The 18,679-nt window shown below is 46.8% G+C and overlaps 38 non-coding genes across 38 annotated transcripts; all 38 read right to left on the reverse strand.

The window, feature by feature from the left end:
• Positions 1 to 331: 331 nt before the first annotated feature.
• LOC124854335 lies at positions 332 to 518 on the reverse strand. The gene has a single exon (XR_007034579.1). It is a non-coding gene; the product is annotated as a U2 spliceosomal RNA (small nuclear RNA).
• A 178-nt stretch (positions 519 to 696) lies between these two features.
• LOC124853834 lies at positions 697 to 807 on the reverse strand. Its single transcript, XR_007034170.1, has one exon. It is a non-coding gene; the product is annotated as a U5 spliceosomal RNA (small nuclear RNA).
• Positions 808 to 1,297: 490 nt separating this feature from the next.
• Positions 1,298 to 1,487, reverse strand: LOC124853942. Its single transcript, XR_007034257.1, has one exon. It is a non-coding gene; the product is annotated as a U2 spliceosomal RNA (small nuclear RNA).
• A 178-nt stretch (positions 1,488 to 1,665) lies between these two features.
• LOC124853624 lies at positions 1,666 to 1,774 on the reverse strand. The gene has a single exon (XR_007033964.1). It is a non-coding gene; the product is annotated as a U5 spliceosomal RNA (small nuclear RNA).
• A 489-nt stretch (positions 1,775 to 2,263) lies between these two features.
• On the reverse strand, positions 2,264 to 2,451 carry LOC124854239. Its single transcript, XR_007034484.1, has one exon. It is a non-coding gene; the product is annotated as a U2 spliceosomal RNA (small nuclear RNA).
• Positions 2,452 to 2,625: 174 nt separating this feature from the next.
• LOC124853340 lies at positions 2,626 to 2,739 on the reverse strand. Its single transcript, XR_007033683.1, has one exon. It is a non-coding gene; the product is annotated as a U5 spliceosomal RNA (small nuclear RNA).
• A 491-nt stretch (positions 2,740 to 3,230) lies between these two features.
• LOC124852655 lies at positions 3,231 to 3,421 on the reverse strand. The gene has a single exon (XR_007033078.1). It is a non-coding gene; the product is annotated as a U2 spliceosomal RNA (small nuclear RNA).
• Positions 3,422 to 3,598: 177 nt separating this feature from the next.
• Positions 3,599 to 3,710, reverse strand: LOC124853348. Its single transcript, XR_007033691.1, has one exon. It is a non-coding gene; the product is annotated as a U5 spliceosomal RNA (small nuclear RNA).
• A 491-nt stretch (positions 3,711 to 4,201) lies between these two features.
• On the reverse strand, positions 4,202 to 4,390 carry LOC124853810. The gene has a single exon (XR_007034148.1). It is a non-coding gene; the product is annotated as a U2 spliceosomal RNA (small nuclear RNA).
• A 179-nt stretch (positions 4,391 to 4,569) lies between these two features.
• Positions 4,570 to 4,680, reverse strand: LOC124853368. Its single transcript, XR_007033711.1, has one exon. It is a non-coding gene; the product is annotated as a U5 spliceosomal RNA (small nuclear RNA).
• Positions 4,681 to 5,174: 494 nt separating this feature from the next.
• LOC124852667 lies at positions 5,175 to 5,365 on the reverse strand. Its single transcript, XR_007033089.1, has one exon. It is a non-coding gene; the product is annotated as a U2 spliceosomal RNA (small nuclear RNA).
• Positions 5,366 to 5,542: 177 nt separating this feature from the next.
• On the reverse strand, positions 5,543 to 5,653 carry LOC124853369. Its single transcript, XR_007033712.1, has one exon. It is a non-coding gene; the product is annotated as a U5 spliceosomal RNA (small nuclear RNA).
• Positions 5,654 to 6,148: 495 nt separating this feature from the next.
• LOC124853276 lies at positions 6,149 to 6,339 on the reverse strand. The gene has a single exon (XR_007033619.1). It is a non-coding gene; the product is annotated as a U2 spliceosomal RNA (small nuclear RNA).
• Positions 6,340 to 6,514: 175 nt separating this feature from the next.
• Positions 6,515 to 6,626, reverse strand: LOC124853496. The gene has a single exon (XR_007033838.1). It is a non-coding gene; the product is annotated as a U5 spliceosomal RNA (small nuclear RNA).
• A 496-nt stretch (positions 6,627 to 7,122) lies between these two features.
• LOC124854261 lies at positions 7,123 to 7,312 on the reverse strand. Its single transcript, XR_007034505.1, has one exon. It is a non-coding gene; the product is annotated as a U2 spliceosomal RNA (small nuclear RNA).
• A 179-nt stretch (positions 7,313 to 7,491) lies between these two features.
• On the reverse strand, positions 7,492 to 7,603 carry LOC124853566. The gene has a single exon (XR_007033907.1). It is a non-coding gene; the product is annotated as a U5 spliceosomal RNA (small nuclear RNA).
• Positions 7,604 to 8,095: 492 nt separating this feature from the next.
• LOC124854211 lies at positions 8,096 to 8,285 on the reverse strand. The gene has a single exon (XR_007034457.1). It is a non-coding gene; the product is annotated as a U2 spliceosomal RNA (small nuclear RNA).
• A 175-nt stretch (positions 8,286 to 8,460) lies between these two features.
• On the reverse strand, positions 8,461 to 8,569 carry LOC124853755. The gene has a single exon (XR_007034094.1). It is a non-coding gene; the product is annotated as a U5 spliceosomal RNA (small nuclear RNA).
• A 492-nt stretch (positions 8,570 to 9,061) lies between these two features.
• LOC124854357 lies at positions 9,062 to 9,249 on the reverse strand. Its single transcript, XR_007034601.1, has one exon. It is a non-coding gene; the product is annotated as a U2 spliceosomal RNA (small nuclear RNA).
• A 175-nt stretch (positions 9,250 to 9,424) lies between these two features.
• LOC124853152 lies at positions 9,425 to 9,541 on the reverse strand. Its single transcript, XR_007033495.1, has one exon. It is a non-coding gene; the product is annotated as a U5 spliceosomal RNA (small nuclear RNA).
• Positions 9,542 to 10,031: 490 nt separating this feature from the next.
• LOC124854168 lies at positions 10,032 to 10,221 on the reverse strand. The gene has a single exon (XR_007034416.1). It is a non-coding gene; the product is annotated as a U2 spliceosomal RNA (small nuclear RNA).
• A 180-nt stretch (positions 10,222 to 10,401) lies between these two features.
• LOC124853431 lies at positions 10,402 to 10,513 on the reverse strand. The gene has a single exon (XR_007033774.1). It is a non-coding gene; the product is annotated as a U5 spliceosomal RNA (small nuclear RNA).
• Positions 10,514 to 11,004: 491 nt separating this feature from the next.
• LOC124854310 lies at positions 11,005 to 11,195 on the reverse strand. Its single transcript, XR_007034554.1, has one exon. It is a non-coding gene; the product is annotated as a U2 spliceosomal RNA (small nuclear RNA).
• A 176-nt stretch (positions 11,196 to 11,371) lies between these two features.
• LOC124853433 lies at positions 11,372 to 11,482 on the reverse strand. Its single transcript, XR_007033776.1, has one exon. It is a non-coding gene; the product is annotated as a U5 spliceosomal RNA (small nuclear RNA).
• Positions 11,483 to 11,977: 495 nt separating this feature from the next.
• On the reverse strand, positions 11,978 to 12,168 carry LOC124853418. Its single transcript, XR_007033761.1, has one exon. It is a non-coding gene; the product is annotated as a U2 spliceosomal RNA (small nuclear RNA).
• A 181-nt stretch (positions 12,169 to 12,349) lies between these two features.
• LOC124853648 lies at positions 12,350 to 12,461 on the reverse strand. Its single transcript, XR_007033988.1, has one exon. It is a non-coding gene; the product is annotated as a U5 spliceosomal RNA (small nuclear RNA).
• Positions 12,462 to 12,958: 497 nt separating this feature from the next.
• On the reverse strand, positions 12,959 to 13,148 carry LOC124854193. The gene has a single exon (XR_007034440.1). It is a non-coding gene; the product is annotated as a U2 spliceosomal RNA (small nuclear RNA).
• A 167-nt stretch (positions 13,149 to 13,315) lies between these two features.
• Positions 13,316 to 13,428, reverse strand: LOC124853204. The gene has a single exon (XR_007033547.1). It is a non-coding gene; the product is annotated as a U5 spliceosomal RNA (small nuclear RNA).
• A 489-nt stretch (positions 13,429 to 13,917) lies between these two features.
• LOC124853331 lies at positions 13,918 to 14,107 on the reverse strand. The gene has a single exon (XR_007033674.1). It is a non-coding gene; the product is annotated as a U2 spliceosomal RNA (small nuclear RNA).
• Positions 14,108 to 14,283: 176 nt separating this feature from the next.
• LOC124853752 lies at positions 14,284 to 14,393 on the reverse strand. The gene has a single exon (XR_007034091.1). It is a non-coding gene; the product is annotated as a U5 spliceosomal RNA (small nuclear RNA).
• Positions 14,394 to 14,888: 495 nt separating this feature from the next.
• On the reverse strand, positions 14,889 to 15,079 carry LOC124852678. The gene has a single exon (XR_007033101.1). It is a non-coding gene; the product is annotated as a U2 spliceosomal RNA (small nuclear RNA).
• Positions 15,080 to 15,259: 180 nt separating this feature from the next.
• Positions 15,260 to 15,368, reverse strand: LOC124854078. The gene has a single exon (XR_007034327.1). It is a non-coding gene; the product is annotated as a U5 spliceosomal RNA (small nuclear RNA).
• A 485-nt stretch (positions 15,369 to 15,853) lies between these two features.
• On the reverse strand, positions 15,854 to 16,043 carry LOC124854119. The gene has a single exon (XR_007034368.1). It is a non-coding gene; the product is annotated as a U2 spliceosomal RNA (small nuclear RNA).
• A 175-nt stretch (positions 16,044 to 16,218) lies between these two features.
• LOC124853466 lies at positions 16,219 to 16,329 on the reverse strand. The gene has a single exon (XR_007033809.1). It is a non-coding gene; the product is annotated as a U5 spliceosomal RNA (small nuclear RNA).
• A 496-nt stretch (positions 16,330 to 16,825) lies between these two features.
• Positions 16,826 to 17,018, reverse strand: LOC124852991. Its single transcript, XR_007033404.1, has one exon. It is a non-coding gene; the product is annotated as a U2 spliceosomal RNA (small nuclear RNA).
• A 173-nt stretch (positions 17,019 to 17,191) lies between these two features.
• LOC124853294 lies at positions 17,192 to 17,303 on the reverse strand. The gene has a single exon (XR_007033637.1). It is a non-coding gene; the product is annotated as a U5 spliceosomal RNA (small nuclear RNA).
• A 497-nt stretch (positions 17,304 to 17,800) lies between these two features.
• Positions 17,801 to 17,992, reverse strand: LOC124852923. The gene has a single exon (XR_007033340.1). It is a non-coding gene; the product is annotated as a U2 spliceosomal RNA (small nuclear RNA).
• Positions 17,993 to 18,171: 179 nt separating this feature from the next.
• Positions 18,172 to 18,283, reverse strand: LOC124853295. Its single transcript, XR_007033638.1, has one exon. It is a non-coding gene; the product is annotated as a U5 spliceosomal RNA (small nuclear RNA).
• Positions 18,284 to 18,679: the final 396 nt, after the last annotated feature.

Consider the following 18,679-nt stretch of genomic DNA (forward strand, 5'->3'; position numbering starts at 1 on the left):
CTGACTACTGTGATTGGCTTTTAAGCCTGCCTAAGCAATACATCCCTGAACCACTTACATCCGCTCCAAAATGCTGACTTGGTTTCTCACCAAGTCTCCCAGAAGGTCTTGAGGAAAGCAAGTTTCCATTCTGACAAACGCTTCTAACTCAATTTGGAATCCAGTTCAAGCTCATTGTAACCCGTGCATGGTCACGTCACTAAGCAGTGAGCCATCAGAGCGGTTTCACACACTTGTGTGTGCCAGGCCATACCTCAGTTTCATTGAGCCAGTGTAGAATTCACTTTGATACGCGACAATTGTTTGAGTGTTTGGTTTTCACAAGGTAAGAACAGAGTGCACCGCTCCCAGCGGCACTGAATGCTAGGTCGATGCGGAGAGAAAGGAGCAAGCTCCAAATTTCTGCCTCATGCCAAAAATCTGCTTAATATGTAGTCCTCATATAGAGGACATATCAGATATTAAACTGATAAGAACAGATACTACACTTGATCTTAGCCAAAAGGCCGAGAAGCGATAAGCCCCAAGTGTTGGATGTCCACGCTAAGCCCTTGGCACAAATTCACTTGTTGTGGTACCCTGCTCGTAGGTGTGCATAACAATGGCTGCTGCTTATCACCTCCGCCCAAGCTCTCCTTTGTGGCGCTTTGATTTCTGACCTAGACAGCTCTTTGACTTTTCACACTTCATAAGGCTCAGCCATACAGCAAAGCCTGCCAAAATATATTCAACTCATGTTTGTTCCTTCCACGGAAGTCTTTAGTAAAAGGCGAAAGACTTGTGCAGTTAGAAGAGAAACCAGAGGCAGCATGGCCTCTGTTGAGAGCAGCAGAGGAGCCTCTGTCACAGTCACCACCTTCACGGTAGGCCTCTCTTTGCTTTCCGCATGTCAGATCCCAGTATGCAACATTCCCAACCCGCCCCATCTGCCAACCAAAATTATACACGCCTTTATTACCTCCTGCCCTGACTACTGTGATTGGCTTTAAGCCTGCCTAAGCAATACATCCCTGAACCACTTACATTCGCTCCAAAATGCTGACTCTGGTTTCTCACCAAGTCTCCCAGAAGGTCTTGAGGAAAGCAAGTTTCCATTCTTGACAAACGCTTCTAACTCAATTTGAATCCAGTTCAAGCTCATTGTGACCCTGCATGGTCACGCCACTAAGCAGTGAGCCATCAGAGCGGTTTCACACACTTGTGTGTGCCAGGCCGTTACCTCACTTTCATTGAGCCAGTGTAGAATTCACTTTTGATACGCACAATTGTTTGAGTGTTTGGTTTTCACAAGGTAAGAACAGAGTGCACCGCTCCCAGCGGCACTGCAATGCTAGGTCGATGCGTGGAGAGAAAGGAGCAAGCTCCAAATTTCTGCCCTCATGCCAAAAATCTGCTTAATATGTAGTCCTCATATAGAGGACATATCAGATATTAAACTGATAAGAACAGATACTACACTTGATCTAGCCAAAAGGCCGAGAAGCGATAAGCCCCAAGTGTTGGATGTCCACGCCAAGCTCTTGGCACAAATCTCACTTGTTGTGGTACCCTGTCAGTGGTGTGCATAACAATGGCTGCTGCTTATCACCTCCGCCCAAGCTCTCCTTTGTGGCGCTTGATTTCTGACCTAGACAGCTCTTTGACTTTTCACAATTTCATAAGGCTCAGCCATACAGCAAAGCCTGCCAAAATATATTCAACTCATGTTTGTTCCTTTCCACGGAAGTCTTTAGTAAAAGGCGAAAGACTTGTGCATGAAGAGAAACCAGAGTCAGCATGGCCTCTGTTGAGAGCAGCAGAGGAGCTTCTCGGTCACAGTCACCACCTTCACGGTAGGCTCTCTTTGCTTTCCGCATGTCAGATCCCAGTATGCAACATTCCCAACCCGCCCCATCTGCCAACCAAAATTATACACGTCTTTATTACCTCCTGCCCTGCACTGTGATTGGCTTTAAGCCTGCCTAAGCAATACATCCCTGAACCACTTACATTCGCTCCAAAATGCTGACTCTGGTTTCTCACCAAGTCTCCCAGAAGGTCTTGAGGAAAGCAAGTTTCCATTCTTGACAAACGCTTCTAACTCAATTTGAATCCAGTTCAAGCTCATTGTGACCCTGCATGGTCACGCCACCAAGCAGTGAGCCATCAGAGGCGTTTCCACACTTGTGTGTGGCCAGCCGTTACCTCAGTTTCATTGAGCCAGTGTAGAATTCACTTTTGATACGCGACAATTGTTTGAGTGTTTGGTTTTCACAAGGTAAGAACAGAGTGCACCGTGCTCAGCGGCACTGCAATGCTAGGTCGATGCGTGAGAGAAAGGAGCAAGCTCCAAATTTCTGCCCTCATGCCAAAAATCTGCTTAATATGTAGTCCTCATAGAGGACATATCAGATATTAAACTGATAAGAACAGATACTACACTTGATCTTAGCCAAAAGGCCGAGAAGCGATAAGCCCCAAGTGTTGGATGTCCACGCAAGCTCTTGGCACAAATCTCACTTGTTGTGGTACCCTGCTCAGAGGTGTGCATAACAATGGCTGCTGCTTATCACCTCCGCCCAAGCTCTCCTTTGTGGCCTTGATTTCTGACCTAGACAGCTCTTTGACTTTTCACAATCTCATAAGGCTCAGCCATACAGCAAAGCCTGCAAAATATATTCAACCCATGTTTGTTCCTCTCCACGGAAGTCTTTAGTAAAAGGCGAAAGACTTGTGCGTTATGAAGAGAAACCAGAGTCAGCATGGCCCTCTGTTGGAGAGCAGCAGAGGAGCCTCTCGGTCACAGTCACCACCTTCACGGTAGGCCTCTTTGTTTCCGCATGTCAGATCCCAGTATGCAACATTCCCAACCCGCCCCATCTGCCAACCAAAATTATACACGTCTTTATTACCTCCTGCCCTGACTACTGTGATTGGCTTTAAGCCTGCTCGCAATACATCCCTGAACCACTTACATCTGCTCCAAAATGCTGACTCTGGTTTCTCACCAAGTCTCCCAGAAGGTCTTGAGTGAAAGCAGTTTCCATTCTTGACAAACGCTTCTAACTCAATTTGGAATCCAGTTCGCTCATTGTGACCCCTGCATGGTCACGCCACTAAGCAGTGAGCCATCAGAGCGGTTTCCACACTTGTGTGTGCCAGGCCGTTACCTCAGTTTCATTGAGCCAGTGTAGAATTCACTTTGATACGCGAAGCAATTGTTTGAGTGTTTGGTTTTCTACAAGGTAAGAACAGAGTGCACCGCTCCCAGCGGCACTGCAATGCTAGGTCGATGCGTGGAGAGAAAGGAGCAAGCTCCAAATTTCTGCCCTCATGCCAAAAATCTGCTTAATATGTAGTCCTCATATAGAGGACATATCAGATATTAAACTGATAAGAACAGATACTACACTTGATCTTAGCCAAAAGGCCGAGAAGCGATAAGCCCCAAGTGTTGGATGTCCACGCAAGCTCTTGGCACAAATCTCACTTGTTGTGGTACCCCGCTCAGAGGTGTGCATAACAATGGCTGCTGCTTATCACCTCCGCCCAAGCTCTCCTTTGTGGCGCTTGATTTCTGACCTAGACAGCTCTTTGACTTTTCACACTTCATAAGGCTCAGCCATACAGCAAAGCCTGCCAAAAATATATTCAACTCATGTTTGTTCCTCTCCACGGAAGTCTTTAGTAAAAGGCGAAAGACTTGTGCTTATGAAGAGAAACCAGAGTCAGCATGGCCCTCTGTTGAGAGCAGCAGAGGAGCTCTCGTCACAGTCACCACCTTCACGGTAGGCCTCTTGCTTTCCGCATGTCAGATCCCAGTATGCAACATTCCCAACCCGCCCCCATCTGCCAACCAAAATTATACACGTCTTTATTACCTCCTGCCCTGACTACTGTGATTGGCTTTTAAGCCTGCCTAAGCAATACATCCTGAACCACTTACATTCGCTCCAAAATGCTGACTCTGGTTTCTCACCAAGTCTCCCAGAAGGTCTTGAGGAAAGCAAGTTTCCATTCTTGACAAACGCTTCTAACTCAATTTGGAATCCAGTTCAAGCTCATTGTGACCCTGCATGGTCACGCCACTAAGCAGTGAGCCATCAGAGCGGTTTCACACACTTGTGTGTGCCAGGCCGTTACCTCAGTTTCATTGAGCCAGTGTAGAATTCACTTTGATACGCGACAATTGTTTGAGTGTTTGGTTTTCTACAAGGTAAGAACAGAGTGCACCGCTCCCAGCGGCACTGCAATGCTAGGTCGATGCGTGGAGAAAGGAGCAAGCTCCAAATTTCTGCCCTCATGCCAAAAATCTGCTTAATATGTAGTCCTCATATAGAGGACATATCAGATATTAAACTGATAAGAACAGATACTACACTTGATCTTAGCCAAAAGGCCGAGAAGCGATAAGCCCCAAGTGTTGGATGTCCACGCCAAGCTCTTGGCACAAATCTCACTTGTTGTGGTACCCTGCTCGTAGGTGTGCATAACAATGGCTGCTGCTTATCACCTCCGCCCAAGCTCTCCTTTGTGGCGCTTGATTTCTGACCTAGACAGCTCTTTGACTTTTCACAATTTCATAAGGCTCAGCCATACAGCAAAGCCTGCCAAAAATATATTCAACTCATGTTTGTTCCTCTCCACGGAAGTCTTTAGTAAAAGGCGAAAGACTTGTGCTATGAAGAGAAACCAGAGTCAGCATGGCCCTCTGTTGAGAGCAGCAGAGGAGCCTCTCGGTCACAGTCACCACCTTCACGGTAGGCCTCTCTTTGCTTTCCGCATGTCAGATCCCAGTATGCAACATTCCCAACCCGCCCCATCTGCCAACCAAAATTATACACGCCTTTATTACCTCCTGCCCTGACTACTGTGATTGGCTTTTAAGCCTGCCTACAATACATCCCTGAACCACTTACATTCGCTCCAAAATGCTGACTCTGGTTTCTCACCAAGTCTCCCAGAAGTCTTGAGTGAAAGCAAGTTTCCATTCTTGACAAACGCTTCTAACTCAATTTGGAATCCAGTTCAAGCTCATTGTGACCCTGCATGGTCACGCCACTAAGCAGTGAGCCATCAGAGCGGTTTCACACACTTGTGTGTGCCAGGCCGTTACCTCAGTTTCATTGAGCCAGTGTAGAATTCACTTTGATACGCGACAATTGTTTGAGTGTTTGGTTTTCTACAAGGTAAGAACAGAGTGCACCGCTCCCAGCGGCACTGCAATGCTAGGTCGATGCGTGGAGAGAAAGGAGCAAGCTCCAAATTTCTGCCCTCATGCCAAAAATCTGCTTAATATGTAGTCCTCATATAGAGGACATATCAGATATTAAACTGATAAGAACAGATACTACACTTGATCTTAGCCAAAAGGCCGAGAAGCGATAAGCCCCAAGTGTTGGATGTCCACGCCAAGCTCTTGGCACAAATCTCACTTGTTGTGGTACCCTGTCGTAGGTGTGCATAACAATGGCTGCTGCTTATCACCTCCGCCCAAGCTCTCCTTTGTGGCGCTTGATTTCTGACCTAGACAGCTCTTTGACTTTTCACACTTCATAAGGCTCAGCCATACAGCAAAGCCTGCCAAAAATATATTCAACTCATGTTTGTTCCTCTCCACGGAAGTCTTTAGTAAAAGGCGAAAGACTTGTGCTATGAAGAGAAACCAGAGTCAGCATGGCCTCTGTTGGAGAGCAGCAGAGGAGCCTCTCGGTCACAGTCACCACCTTCACGGTAGGCCTCTCTTTGCTTTCCGCATGTCAGATCCCAGTATGCAACATTCCCAACCCGCCCCCATCTGCCAACCAAAATTATACACGCCTTTATTACCTCCTGCCCTGACTACTGTGATTGGCTTTTAAGCCTGCCTAAGCAATACATCCCTGAACCACTTACATTCGCTCCAAAATGCTGACTCTGGTTTCTCACCAAGTCTCCCAGAAGGTCTTGAGTGAAAGCAAGTTTCCATTCTTGACAAACGCTTCTAACTCAATTTGGAATCCAGTTCAAGCTCATTGTGACCCCTGCATGGTCACGTCACAAAGCAGTGAGCCATCAGAGCGGTTTCACACTTGTGTGTGCCAGGTCATACCTCACTTTCATTGAGCCAGTGTAGAATTCACTTTGATACGCGACAATTGTTTGAGTGTTTGGTTTTCACAAGGTAAGAACAGAGTGCACCGCTCCCAGCGGCACTGCAATGCTAGGTCGATGCGGGGAGAGAAAGGAGCAAGCTCCAAATTTCTGCCCTCATGCCAAAAATCTGCTTAATATGTAGTCCTCATATAGAGGACATATCAGATATTAAACTGATAAGAACAGATACTACACTTGATCTTAGCCAAAAGGCCGAGAAGCGATAAGCCCAAGCAGTTGGATGTCCACGCTAAGCTCTTGGCACAAATCTCACTTGTTGTGGTACCCCGTCGTAGGTGTGCATAACAATGGCTGCTGCTTATCACCTCCGCCCAAGCTCTCCTTTGTGGCGCTTGATTTCTGACCTAGACAGCTCTTTGACTTTTCACAATCTCATAAGGCTCAGCCATACAGCAAAGCGCAAAAATATATTCAACTCATGTTTGTTCCTTCCACGGAAGTCTTTAGTAAAAGGCGAAAGACTTGTGCGCTATGAAGAGAAACCAGAGTCAGCATGGCCCTCTGTTGAGAGCAGCAGAGGAGCCTCTCGGTCACAGTCACCACCTTCACGGTAGGCCTCTTTGCTTTCCGCATGTCAGATCCCAGTATGCAACATTCCCAACCCGCCCCCATCTGCCAACCAAAATTATACACGTCTTTATTACCTCCTGCCCTGACTACTGTGATTGGCTTTAAGCCTCCCTAAGCAATACATCCCTGAACCACTTACATTCGCTCCAAAATGCTGACTCTGGTTTCTCACCAAGTCTCCCAGAAGGTCTTGAGTGAAAGCAAGTTTCCATTCTTGACAAACGCTTCTAACTCAATTTGGAATCCAGTTCAAGTCATTGTGACCTCTGCATGGTCACGCCACAAAGCAGTGAGCCATCAGAGCGGTTTCACACACTTGTGTGTGCCAGGCCGTTACCTCAGTTTCATTGAGCCAGTGTAGAATTCACTTTTGATACGCGACAATTGTTTGAGTGTTTGGTTTTCTACAAGGTAAGAACAGAGTGCACCGTTCCCAGCGGCACTGCAATGCTAGGTCGATGCGTGAGAGAAAGGAGCAAGCTCCAAATTTCTGCCCTCATGCCAAAAAATCTGCTTAATATGTAGTCCCATATAGAGGACATATCAGATATTAAACTGATAAGAACAGATACTACACTTGATCTTAGCCAAAAGGCCGAGAAGCGATAAGCCCCAAGTGTTGGATGTCCACGCCAAGCTCTTGGCACAAATTCACTTGTTGTGGTACCCTGTTCGTAGGTGTGCATAACAATGGCTGCTGCTTATCACCTCCTCCGCCCAAGCTCTCCTTTGTGGCGCTTGATTTCTGACCTAGACAGCTCTTGACTTTTCACATTTCATAAGGCTCAGCCATACAGCAAAGCCTGCCAAAAATATATTCAACTCATGTTTGTTCCTTCCACGGAAGTCTTTAGTAAAAGGCGAAAGACTTGTGCGTTAAGAAGAGAAACCAGAGTCAGCATGGCCTCTGTTGGAGAGCAGCAGAGGAGCCTCTCGGTCACAGTCACCACCTTCACGGTAGGCCTCTCTTGCTTTCCGCATGTCAGATCCCAGTATGCAACATTCCCAACCCGCCCCCATCTGCCAACCAAAATTATACACGTCTTTATTACCTCCTGCCCTGACTACTGTGATTGGCTTTTAAGCCTGCCTGGCAATACATCCCTGAACCACTTACATTCGCTCCAAAATGCTGACTCTGGTTTCTCACCAAGTCTCCCAGAAGGTCTTGAGGAAAGCAAGTTTCCATTCTTGACAAACGCTTCTAACTCAATTTGAATCCAGTTCAAGCTCATTGTGACCCTGCATGGTCACGTCACTAAGCAGTGAGCCATCAGAGCGGTTTCACACACTTGTGTGCCAGGCCGTTACCTCAGTTTCATTGAGCCAGTGTAGAATTCACTTTGATACGCGACAATTGTTTGAGTGTTTGGTTTTCTACAAGGTAAGAACAGAGTGCACCGCTCCCAGCGGCACTGCAATGCTAGGTCGATGGCTGGAGAGAAAGGAGCAAGCTCCAAATTTCTGCCCTCATGCCAAAATCTGCTTAATATGTAGTCCTCATATAGAGGACATATCAGATATTAAACTGATAAGAACAGATACTACACTTGATCTTAGCCAAAAGGCCGAGAAGCGATAAGCCCCAAGTGTTGATGTCCACGCCAAGCTCTTGGCACAAATCTCACTTGTTGTGGTACCCCGTCGTAGGTGTGCATAACAATGGCTGCTGCTTATCACCTCCCCAAGCTCTCCTTTGTGGCGCTTGATTTCTGACCCAGACAGCTCTTTGACTTTTCACACTTTCATAAGGCTCAGCCATACAGCAAAGCCTGCCAAAATATATTCAACTCATGTTTGTTCCTCTCCACGGAAGTCTTTAGTAAAGGCGAAAGACTTGCGTTATGAAGAGAAACCAGAGTCAGCATGCCCTCTGTTGAGAGCAGCAGAGGAGCCTCTGTCACAGTCACCACCTTCACGGTAGGCCTCTTTGCTTTCCGCATGTCAGATCCCAGTATGCAACATTCCCAACCCGCCCCATCTGCCAACCAAAATTATACACGCTTTATTACCTCCTGCCCTGACTACTGTGATTGGCTTTAAGCCTGCCTAAGCAATACATCCCTGAACCACTTACATTCGCTCTCCAAAATGCTGACTCTGGTTCTCACCAAGTCTCCCAGAAGGTCTTGAGTGAAAGCAAGTTTCCATTCTTGACAAACGCTTCTAACTCAATTTGGAATCCAGTTCAAGCTCATTGTGACCCCGCATGGTCACGCCACAAAGCAGTGAGCCATCAGAGCGGTTTCACACACTTGTGTGTGCCAGGCCGTTACCTCAGTTTCATTGAGCCAGTGTAGAATTCACTTTTGATACGCGACAATTGTTTGAGTGTTTGGTTTTCTACAAGGTAAGAACAGAGTGCACCGCTCCCAGCGGCACTGCAATGCTAGGTCGAAGTGAGAGAAAGGAGCAAGCTCCAAATTTCTGCCCCTCATGCCAAAATCTGCTTAATATGTAGTCCTCATATAGAGGACATATCAGATATTAAACTGATAAGAACAGATACTACACTTGATCTTAGCCAAAAGGCCGAGAAGCGATAAGCCCCAAGTGTTGGATGTCCACGCCAAGCTGTTGGCACAAATCTCACTTGTTGTGGTACCCCGTTCGTAGGTGTGCATAACAATGGCTGCTGCTTATCACCTCCGCCCAAGCTCTCCTTTGTGGCGCTTGATTTCTGACCTAGACAGCTCTTTGACTTTTCACAATTTCATAAGGCTCAGCCATACAGCAAAGCCTGCAAAAAATATATTCAACTCATGTTTGTTCCTCTCCACGGAAGTCTTTAGTAAAAGGCGAAAGACTTGTGCGTTATGAAGAGAAACCAGAGTCAGCATGGCCCTCTGTTGAGAGCAGCAGAGGAGCTCTGTCACAGTCACCACCTTCACGGTAGGCCTCTTGCTTTCCGCATGTCAGATCCCAGTATGCAACATTCCCAACCCGCCCCATCTGCCAACCAAAATTATACACGTCTTTATTACCTCCTGCCCTGACTACTGTGATTGGCTTTTAAGCCTGCCTAAGCAATACATCCCTGAACCACTTACATTCGCTCCAAAATGCTGACTCTGGTTTCTCACCAAGTCTCCCAGAAGGTCTTGAGTGAAAGCAAGTTTCCATTCTTGACAAACGCTCTAACTCAATTTGGAATCCAGTTCAAGCTCATTGTGACCCTGCATGGTCACGCCACAAAGCAGTGAGCCATCAGAGCGGTTTCACACACTTGTGTGTGCCAGGCCGTTACTCACTTTTCATTGAGCCAGTGTAGAATTCACTTTGATACGCGACAATTGTTTGAGTGTTTGGTTTTCTACAAGGTAAGAACAGAGTGCACTGCTCCCAGCGGCACTGCAATGCTAGGTCGATGCGTGGAGAGAAAGGAGCAAGCTCCAAATTTCTGCCCTCATGCCAAAATCTGCTTAATATGTAGTCCTCATATAGAGGACATATCAGATATTAAACTGATAAGAACAGATACTACACTTGATCTTAGCCAAAAGGCCGAGAAGCGATAAGCCCCAAGTGTTGGATGTCCACGCCAAGCTCTTGGCACAAATCTCACTTGTTGTGGTACCCCTTGTTCGTAGGTGTGCATAACAATGGCTGCTGCTTATCACCTCCGCCCAAGCTCTCCTTTGTGGCGCTTGATTTCTGACCTAGACAGCTCTTTGACTTTTCACCATTCATAAGGCTCAGCCATACAGCAAAGCCTGCCAAAAATATATTCAACTCATGTTTGTTCCTCTCCACGAAGTCTTTAGTAAAAGGCGAAAGACTTGTGCGTTATGAAGAGAAACCAGAGTCAGCATGGCCCTCTGTTGAGAGCAGCAGAGGAGCCTCTGTCACAGTCACCACCTTCACGGTAGTCCTCTTGCTTTCCGCATGTCAGATCCCAGTATGCAACATTCCCAACCCGCCCCCATCTGCCAACCAAAATTATACACGTCCTTATTACCTCCTGCCCTGACTACTGTGATTGGCTTTAAGCCTGCCTAAGCAATACATCCCTGAACCACTTACATTCGCTCCAAAATGCTGACTCTGGTTTCTCACCAAGTCTCCCAGAAGGTCTTGAGGAAAGCAAGTTTCCATTCTTGACAAACGCTTCTAACTCAATTTGAATCCAGTTCAAGCTCATTGTGACCCCGTGCATGGTCACGCCACTAAGCAGTGAGCCATCAGAGCGGTTTCACACACTTGTGTGTGCCAGGCCGCACCTCAGTTTCATTGAGCCAGTGTAGAATTCACTTTGATACGCGACAATTGTTTGAGTGTTTGGTTTTCTACAAGGTAAGAACAGAGTGCACCGTTCCCAGCGGCACTGCAATGCTAGGTCGATGCGTGGAGAGAAAGGAGCAAGCTCCAAATTTCTGCCCTCATGCCAAAAATCTGCTTAATATGTAGTCCTCATATAGAGGACATATCAGATATTAAACTGATAAGAACAGATACTACACTTGATCTTAGCCAAAAGGCCGAGAAGCGATAAGCCCCAAGTGTTGATGTCCACGCCAAGCTCTTGGCACAAATCTCACTGTTGTGGTACCTGCTCGTAGGTGTGCATAACAATGGCTGCTGCTTATCACCTCCGCCCAAGCTCTCCTTTGTGGCGCTTTGATTTCTGACCTAGACAGCTCTTTGACTTTTCACACTTCATAAGGCTCAGCCATACAGCAAAGCCTGCCAAAAATATATTCAACTCATGTTTGTTCCTCTCCACGGAAGTCTTTAGTAAAAGGCGAAAGACTTGTGTTATGAAGAGAAACCAGAGTCAGCATGGCCCTCTGTTGAGAGCAGCAGAGGAGCCTCTCGGTCACAGTCACCACCTTCACGGTAGGCCTCTCTTGCTTTCCGCATGTCAGATCCCAGTATGCAACATTTCCAACCCGCCCCCATCTGCCAACCAAAATTATACACGCCTTTATTACCTCCTGCCCTGACTACTGTGATTGGCTTTTAAGCCTGCCTAAGCAATACATCCCTGAACCACTTACATTCGCTCCAAAATGCTGACTCTGGTTTCTCACCAAGTCTCCCAGAAGGTCTTGAGGAAAGCAAGTTTCCATTCTTGACAAACGCTTCTAACTCAATTTGAATCCAGTTCAAGCTCATTGTGACCCCTGCATGGTCACGGCCAAAGCAGTGAGCCATCAGAGCGGTTTCACACACTTGTGTGTGCCAGGCCGCTACCTCAGTTTCATTGAGCCAGTGTAGAATTCACTTTGATACGCGACAATTGTTTGAGTGTTTGGTTTTCTACAAGGTAAGAACAGAGTGCACTGCTCCCAGCGGCACTGCAATGCTAGGTCGATGCGTGGAGAGAAAGGAGCAAGCTCCAAATTTCTGCCCTCATGCCAAAAATCTGCTTAATATGTAGTCCTCATATAGAGGACATATCAGATATTAAACTGATAAGAACAGATACTACACTTGATCTTAGCCAAAAGGCCGAGAAGCGATAAGCCCCAAGTGTTGGATGTCCACGCCAAGCTCTTGGCACAAATCTCACTTGTTGTGGTACCCGCTTGTAGGTGTGCATAACAATGGCTGCTGCTTATCACCTCCGCCCAAGCTCTCCTCCTTTGTGGCGCTTGATTTCTGACCTAGACAGCTCTTTGACTTTTCACAATTTCATAAGGCTCAGCCATACAGCAAAGCCTGCCAAAAATATATTCAACTCATGTTTGTTCCTCTCACGGAAGTCTTTAGTAAAAGGCGAAAGACTTTGCAGTTATGAAGAGAAACCAGAGTCAGCATGGCCCTCTGTTGGAGAGCAGCAGAGGAGCCTCCGGTCACAGTCACCACCTTCACGGTAGGCCTCTCTTTGCTTTCCGCATGTCAGATCCCAGTATGCAACATTCCCAACCCGCCCCATCTGCCAACCAAAATTATACACGTCTTTATTACCTCCTGCCCTGACTACTTGATTGGCTTTAAGCCTGCCTAAGCAATACATCCCTGAACCACTTACATCTGCTTCCAAAATGCTGACTCTGGTTTCTCACCAAGTCTCCCAGAAGGTCTTGAGGAAAGCAAGTTTCCATTCTTGACAAACGCTTCTAACTCAATTTGGAATCCAGTTCAAGCTCATTGTGACCCCGTGCATGGTCACGCCACAAAGCAGTGAGCCATCAGAGCGGTTTCACACACTTGTGTGTGCCAGGCCGTTACCTCAGTTTCATTGAGCCAGTGTAGAATTCACTTTGATACGCGACAATTGTTTGAGTGTTTGGTTTTCTACAAGGTAAGAACAGAGTGCACTGCCTCAGCGGCACTGCAATGCTAGGTCGATGCGTGGAGAGAAAGGAGCAAGCTCCAAATTACTGCCCTCATGCCAAAAATCTGCTTAATATGTAGTCCTCATATAGAGGACATATCAGATATTAAACTGATAAGAACAGATACTACACTTGATCTTAGCCAAAAGGCCGAGAAGCGATAAGCCCCAAGTGTTGATGTCCACGCCAAGCTCTTGGCACAAATCCCCTTGTTGCTCGTAGGTGTGCATAACAATGGCTGCTGCTTATCACCTCCGCCCAAGCTCTCCTTTGTGGCGCTTGATTTCTGACCTAGACAGCTCTTTGACTTTTCACAATTTCATAAGGCTCAGCCATACAGCAAAGCCTGCCAAAAATATATTCAACTCATGTTTGTTCCTCTCCACGGAAGTCTTTAGTAAAAGGCGAAAGACTTGTGCGTTATGAAGAGAAACCAGAGTCAGCATGGCTCCTCTGTTGGAGAGCAGCAGAGGAGCCTCGGTCACAGTCACCACCTTCACGGTAGGCCTCTTTGCTTTCCGCATGTCAGATCCCAGTATGCAACATTCTAACCCGCCCCATCTGCCAACCAAAATTATACACGTCTTTATTACCTCCTGCCCTGACTACTGTGATTGGCTTTTAAGCCTGCCTACAATACATCCCTGAACCACTTACATTCGCCTCCAAAATGCTGACTCTGGTTTCTCACCAAGTCTCCCAGAAGGTCTTGAGGAAAGCAAGTTTCCATTCTTGACAAACGCTTCTAACTCAATTTGGAATCCAGTTCAAGCTCATTGTGACCCTGCATGGTCACGCCACTAAGCAGTGAGCCATCAGAGCGGTTTCACACACTTGTGTGTGCCAGGCCGACTCAGTTTCATTGAGCCAGTGTAGAATTCACTTTGATACGCGACAATTGTTTGAGTGTTTGGTTTTCTACAAGGTAAGAACAGAGTGCACCGCTCCCAGCGGCACTGCAATGCTAGGTCGATGCGTGGAGAGAAAGGAGCAAGCTCCAAATTTCTCCCTCATGCCAAAAATCTGCTTAATATGTAGTCCTCATATAGAGGACATATCAGATATTAAACTGATAAGAACAGATACTACACTTGATCTTAGCCAAAAGGCCGAGAAGCGATAAGCCCCAAGTGTTGATGTCCACGCCAAGCTCTTGGCACAAATCTCACTTGTTGTGGTACCCTGTCGTAGGTGTGCATAACAATGGCTGCTGCTTATCACCTCCGCCCAAGCCTCCTTTGTGGCGCTTGATTTCTGACCTAGACAGCTCTTTGACTTTTCACAATTTCATAAGGCTCAGCCATACAGCAAAGCCTGCCAAAAATATATTCAACTCATGTTTGTTCCTTCCACGGAAGTCTTTAGTAAAAGGCGAAAGACTTGTAGCATGAAGAGAAACCAGAGTCAGCATGGCTCTCTGTTGAGAGCAGCAGAGGAGCCTCTCGGTCACAGTCACCACCTTCACGGTAGGCCTCTTTGCTTTCCGCATGTCAGATCCCAGTATGCAACATTCTAACCCGCCCCCATCTGCCAACCAAAATTATACACGTCTTTATTACCTCCTGCCCTGACTACTGTGATTGGCTTTAAGCCTGCCTAAGCAATACATCCCTGAACCACTTACATTCGCTCCAAAATGCTGACTCTGGTTTCTCACCAAGTCTCCCAGAAGGTCTTGAGTGAAAGCAAGTTTCCATTCTTGACAAACGCTTCTAACTCAATTTGAATCCAGTTCAAGCTCATTGTGACCTGTGCATGGTCACGCCACAAAGCAGTGAGCCATCAGAGCGGTTTCACACACTTGTGTGTGCCAGGCCGTTACCTCACTTTCATTGAGCCAGTGTAGAATTCACTTTTGATACGCGACAATTGTTTGAGTGTTTGGTTTTCTACAAGGTAAGAACAGAGTGCACCGCTCCCAGCGGCACTGCAATGCTAGGTCGATGCGTGGAGAGAAAGGAGCAAGCTCCAAATTTCTGCCCTCATGCCAAAAATCTGCTTAATATGTAGTCCTCATATAGAGGACATATCAGATATTAAACTGATAAGAACAGATACTACACTTGATCTTAGCCAAAAGGCCGAGAAGCGATAAGCCCCAAGTGTTGATGTCCACGCCAAGCTCTTGGCCACAAATCTCACTTGTTGTGGTACCCGTTCGTAGGTGTGCATAACAATGGCTGCTGCTTATCACCTCCGCCCAAGCTCTCCTTTGTGGCGCGTTTGATTTCTGACCTAGACAGCTCTTTGACTTTTCACAATTTCATAAGGCTCAGCCATACAGCAAAGCCTGCCAAAATATATTCAACTCATGTTTGTTCCTTCCACGGAAGTCTTGTAAAAAAAGCGAAAGACTTGTGCGTAGAAGAGAAACCAGAGTCAGCATGGCCCCCTGTTGAGAGCAGCAGAGGAGCCTCTCGTCACAGTCACCACCTTCACGGTAGGCCTCTCTTTGCTTTCCGCATGTCAGATCCCAGTATGCAACATTCTAACCCGCCCCATCTGCCAACCAAAATTATACACGTCTTTATTACCTCCTGCCCTGACTACTGTGATTGGCTTTAAGCCTGCCTAAGCAATACATCCTGAACCACTTACATTCGCTCCAAAATGCTGACTCTGGTTTCTCACCAAGTCTCCCAGAAGGTCTTGAGGAAAGCAAGTTTCATTCTTGACAAACGTTCTAACTCAATTTGAATCCAGTTCAAGCTCATTGTGACCCTGCATGGTCACGCCACAAAGCAGTGAGCCATCAGAGCGGTTTCACACACTTGTGTGTGCCAGGCCGTTACCTCACTTTCATTGAGCCAGTGTAGAATTCTTTGATACGCTCAATTGTTTGAGTGTTTGGTTTTCACAAGGTAAGAACAGAGTGCACCGCTCCCAGCGGCACTGCAATGCTAGGTCGATGCGTGGAGAGAAAGGAGCAAGCTCCAAATTACTGCCCTCATGCCAAAATCTGCTTAATATGTAGTCCTCATATAGAGGACATATCAGATATTAAACTGATAAGAACAGATACTACACTTGATCTTAGCCAAAAGGCCGAGAAGCGATAAGCCCCCAAGTGTTGATGTCCACGCCAAGCTCTTGGCACAAATCTCACTTGTTGTGGTACCCCGTTCGTAGGTGTGCATAACAATGGCTGCTGCTTATCACCTCCGCCCAAGCTCTCCTTTGTGGCGCTTGATTTCTGACCTAGACAGCTCTTTGACTTTTCACAAATAAGGCTCAGCCATACAGCAAAGCCTGCCAAAATATATTAATCTCATGTTTGTTCCTCTCCACGGAAGTCTTTAGTAAAAGGCGAAAGACTTGTGCGTATGAAGAGAAACCAGAGTCAGCATGGCCCTCTGTTGAGAGCAGCAGAGGAGCCTCTCGGTCACAGTCACCACCTTCACGGTAGGCCTCTCTTTGCTTTCCGCATGTCAGATCCCAGTATGCAACATTCCCAACCCGCCCCCATCTGCCAACCAAAATTATACACGTCTTTATTACCTCCTGCCCTGACTACTGTGATTGGCTTTAAGCCTGCCTAAGCAATACATCCCTGAACCACTTACATTCGCTCCAAAATGCTGACTCTGGTTTCTCACCAAGTCTCCCAGAAGGTCTTGAGTGAAAGCAAGTTTCCATTCTTGACAAACGCTTCTAACTCAATTTGGAATCCAGTTCAAGCTCATTGTGACCCTGCATGGTCACGCTACTAAGCAGTGAGCCATCAGAGCGGTTTCACACACTTGTGTGTGCCAGGCCGTTACCTCAGTTTCATTGAGCCAGTGTAGAATTCACTTTGATACGCGACAATTGTTTGAGTGTTTGGTTTTCTACAAGGTAAGAACAACAGCACCGTTCCCAGCGGCACTGCAATGCTAGGTCGATGCGTGGAGAGAAAGGGAGCTCCAAGTCAAATTTCTGCCCTCATGCCAAAATCTGCTTAATATGTAAGTCTCATATAGAGGACATATCAGATATTAAACTGATAAGAAAAGATACTACATTTGATCTTAGCTCAAAAGGCCGAGAAGCGATAAGCCCCAAGTGTTGGATGTCCAAGCTCTTGGCACAAATCTCACTTGTTGTGGTACCCGCTTCGTAGGTGTGGTAACAATGGCTGCTGCTTATCACCTCCCCCAAGCTCTCCTTTGTGGCGCTTTGATTTCTGACCTAGACAGCTCTTTGACTTTTCACAATTTCATAAGGCTCAGCCATACAGCAAAGCCTGCCAAAATATATTCAACTCATGTTTGTTCCTCTCCACGGAAGTCTTTAGTAAAAGGCGAAAGACTTGTGCGTTATGAAGAGAAACCAGAGTCAGCATGGCCCTCTGTTGAGAGCAGCAGAGGAGCCTCTCGGTCACAGTCACCACCTTCACGGTAGGCCTCTTGCTTTCCCTGCATGTCAGATCCCAGTATGCAACATTCCCAACCCGCCCCCATCTGCCAACCAAAATTATACACGTCTTTATTACCTCCTGCCCTGACTACTGTGATTGGCTTTAAGCCTGCCTAAGCAATACATCCCTGAACCACTTACATTCGCTCCAAAATGCTGACTCTGGTTTCTCACCAAGTCTCCCAGAAGGTCTTGAGGAAAGCAAGTTTCCATTCTTGACAAACGCTTCTAACTCAATTTGGAATCCAGTTCAAGCTCATTGTGACCCCGTGCATGGTCACGCCACTAAGCAGTGAGCCATCAGAGCGGTTTCACACACTTGTGTGTGCCAGGCCGTACCTCAGTTTCATTGAGCCAGTGTAGAATTCACTTTTGATACGCGACAATTGTTTGAGTGTTTGGTTTTCTACAAGGTAAGAACAGAGTGCACCGTTCCCAGCGGCACTGCAATGCTAGGTCGATGCGTGGAGAGAAAGGAGCAAGCTCCAAATTTCTGCCCCTCATGCCAAAAATCTGCTTAATATGTAGTCCTCATATAGAGGACATATCAGATATTAAACTGATAAGAACAGATACTACACTTGATCTTAGCCAAAAGGCCGAGAAGCGATAAGCCCCAAGTGTTGGATGTCCACGCCAAGCTCTTGGCACAAATCTCACTTGTTGTGGTACCCCGTTCGTAGGTGTGCATAACAATGGCTGCTGCTTATCACCTCCGCCCAAGCTCTCCTTTGTGGCGCTTGATTTCTGACCTAGACAGCTCTTTGACTTTTCACAATTTCATAAGGCTCAGCCATACAGCAAAGCCTGCCAAAATATATTCAACTCATGTTTGTTCCTCTCCACGGAAGTCTTTAGTAAAAGGCGAAAGACTTGTGCGTTATGAAGAGAAACCAGAGTCAGCATGGCCCTCTGTTGGAGAGCAGCAGAGGAGCCTCTCGGTCACAGTCACCACCTTCACGGTAGGCCTCTCTTTGCTTTCCGCATGTCAGATCCCAGTATGCAACATTCCCAACCCGCCCCCATCTGCCAACCAAAATTATACACGTCTTTATTACCTCCTGCCCTGACTACTGTGATTGGCTTTTAGCCTGCCTAAGCAATACATCCCTGAACCACTTACATTCGCTCCAAAATGCTGACTCTGGTTTCTCACCAAGTCTCCCAGAAGGTCTTGAGTGAAAGCAAGTTTCCATTCTTGACAAACGCTTCTAACTCAATTTGGAATCCAGTTCAAGCTCATTGTGACCCTGCATGGTCACGCCACTAAGCAGTGAGCCATCAGAGCGGTTTCACAC

The sequence above is a fragment of the Hippoglossus stenolepis genome, chromosome 10, assembly GCF_022539355.2.
Source record: "Hippoglossus stenolepis isolate QCI-W04-F060 chromosome 10, HSTE1.2, whole genome shotgun sequence".
NCBI classification, from domain to species: domain Eukaryota; kingdom Metazoa; phylum Chordata; class Actinopteri; order Pleuronectiformes; family Pleuronectidae; genus Hippoglossus; species Hippoglossus stenolepis.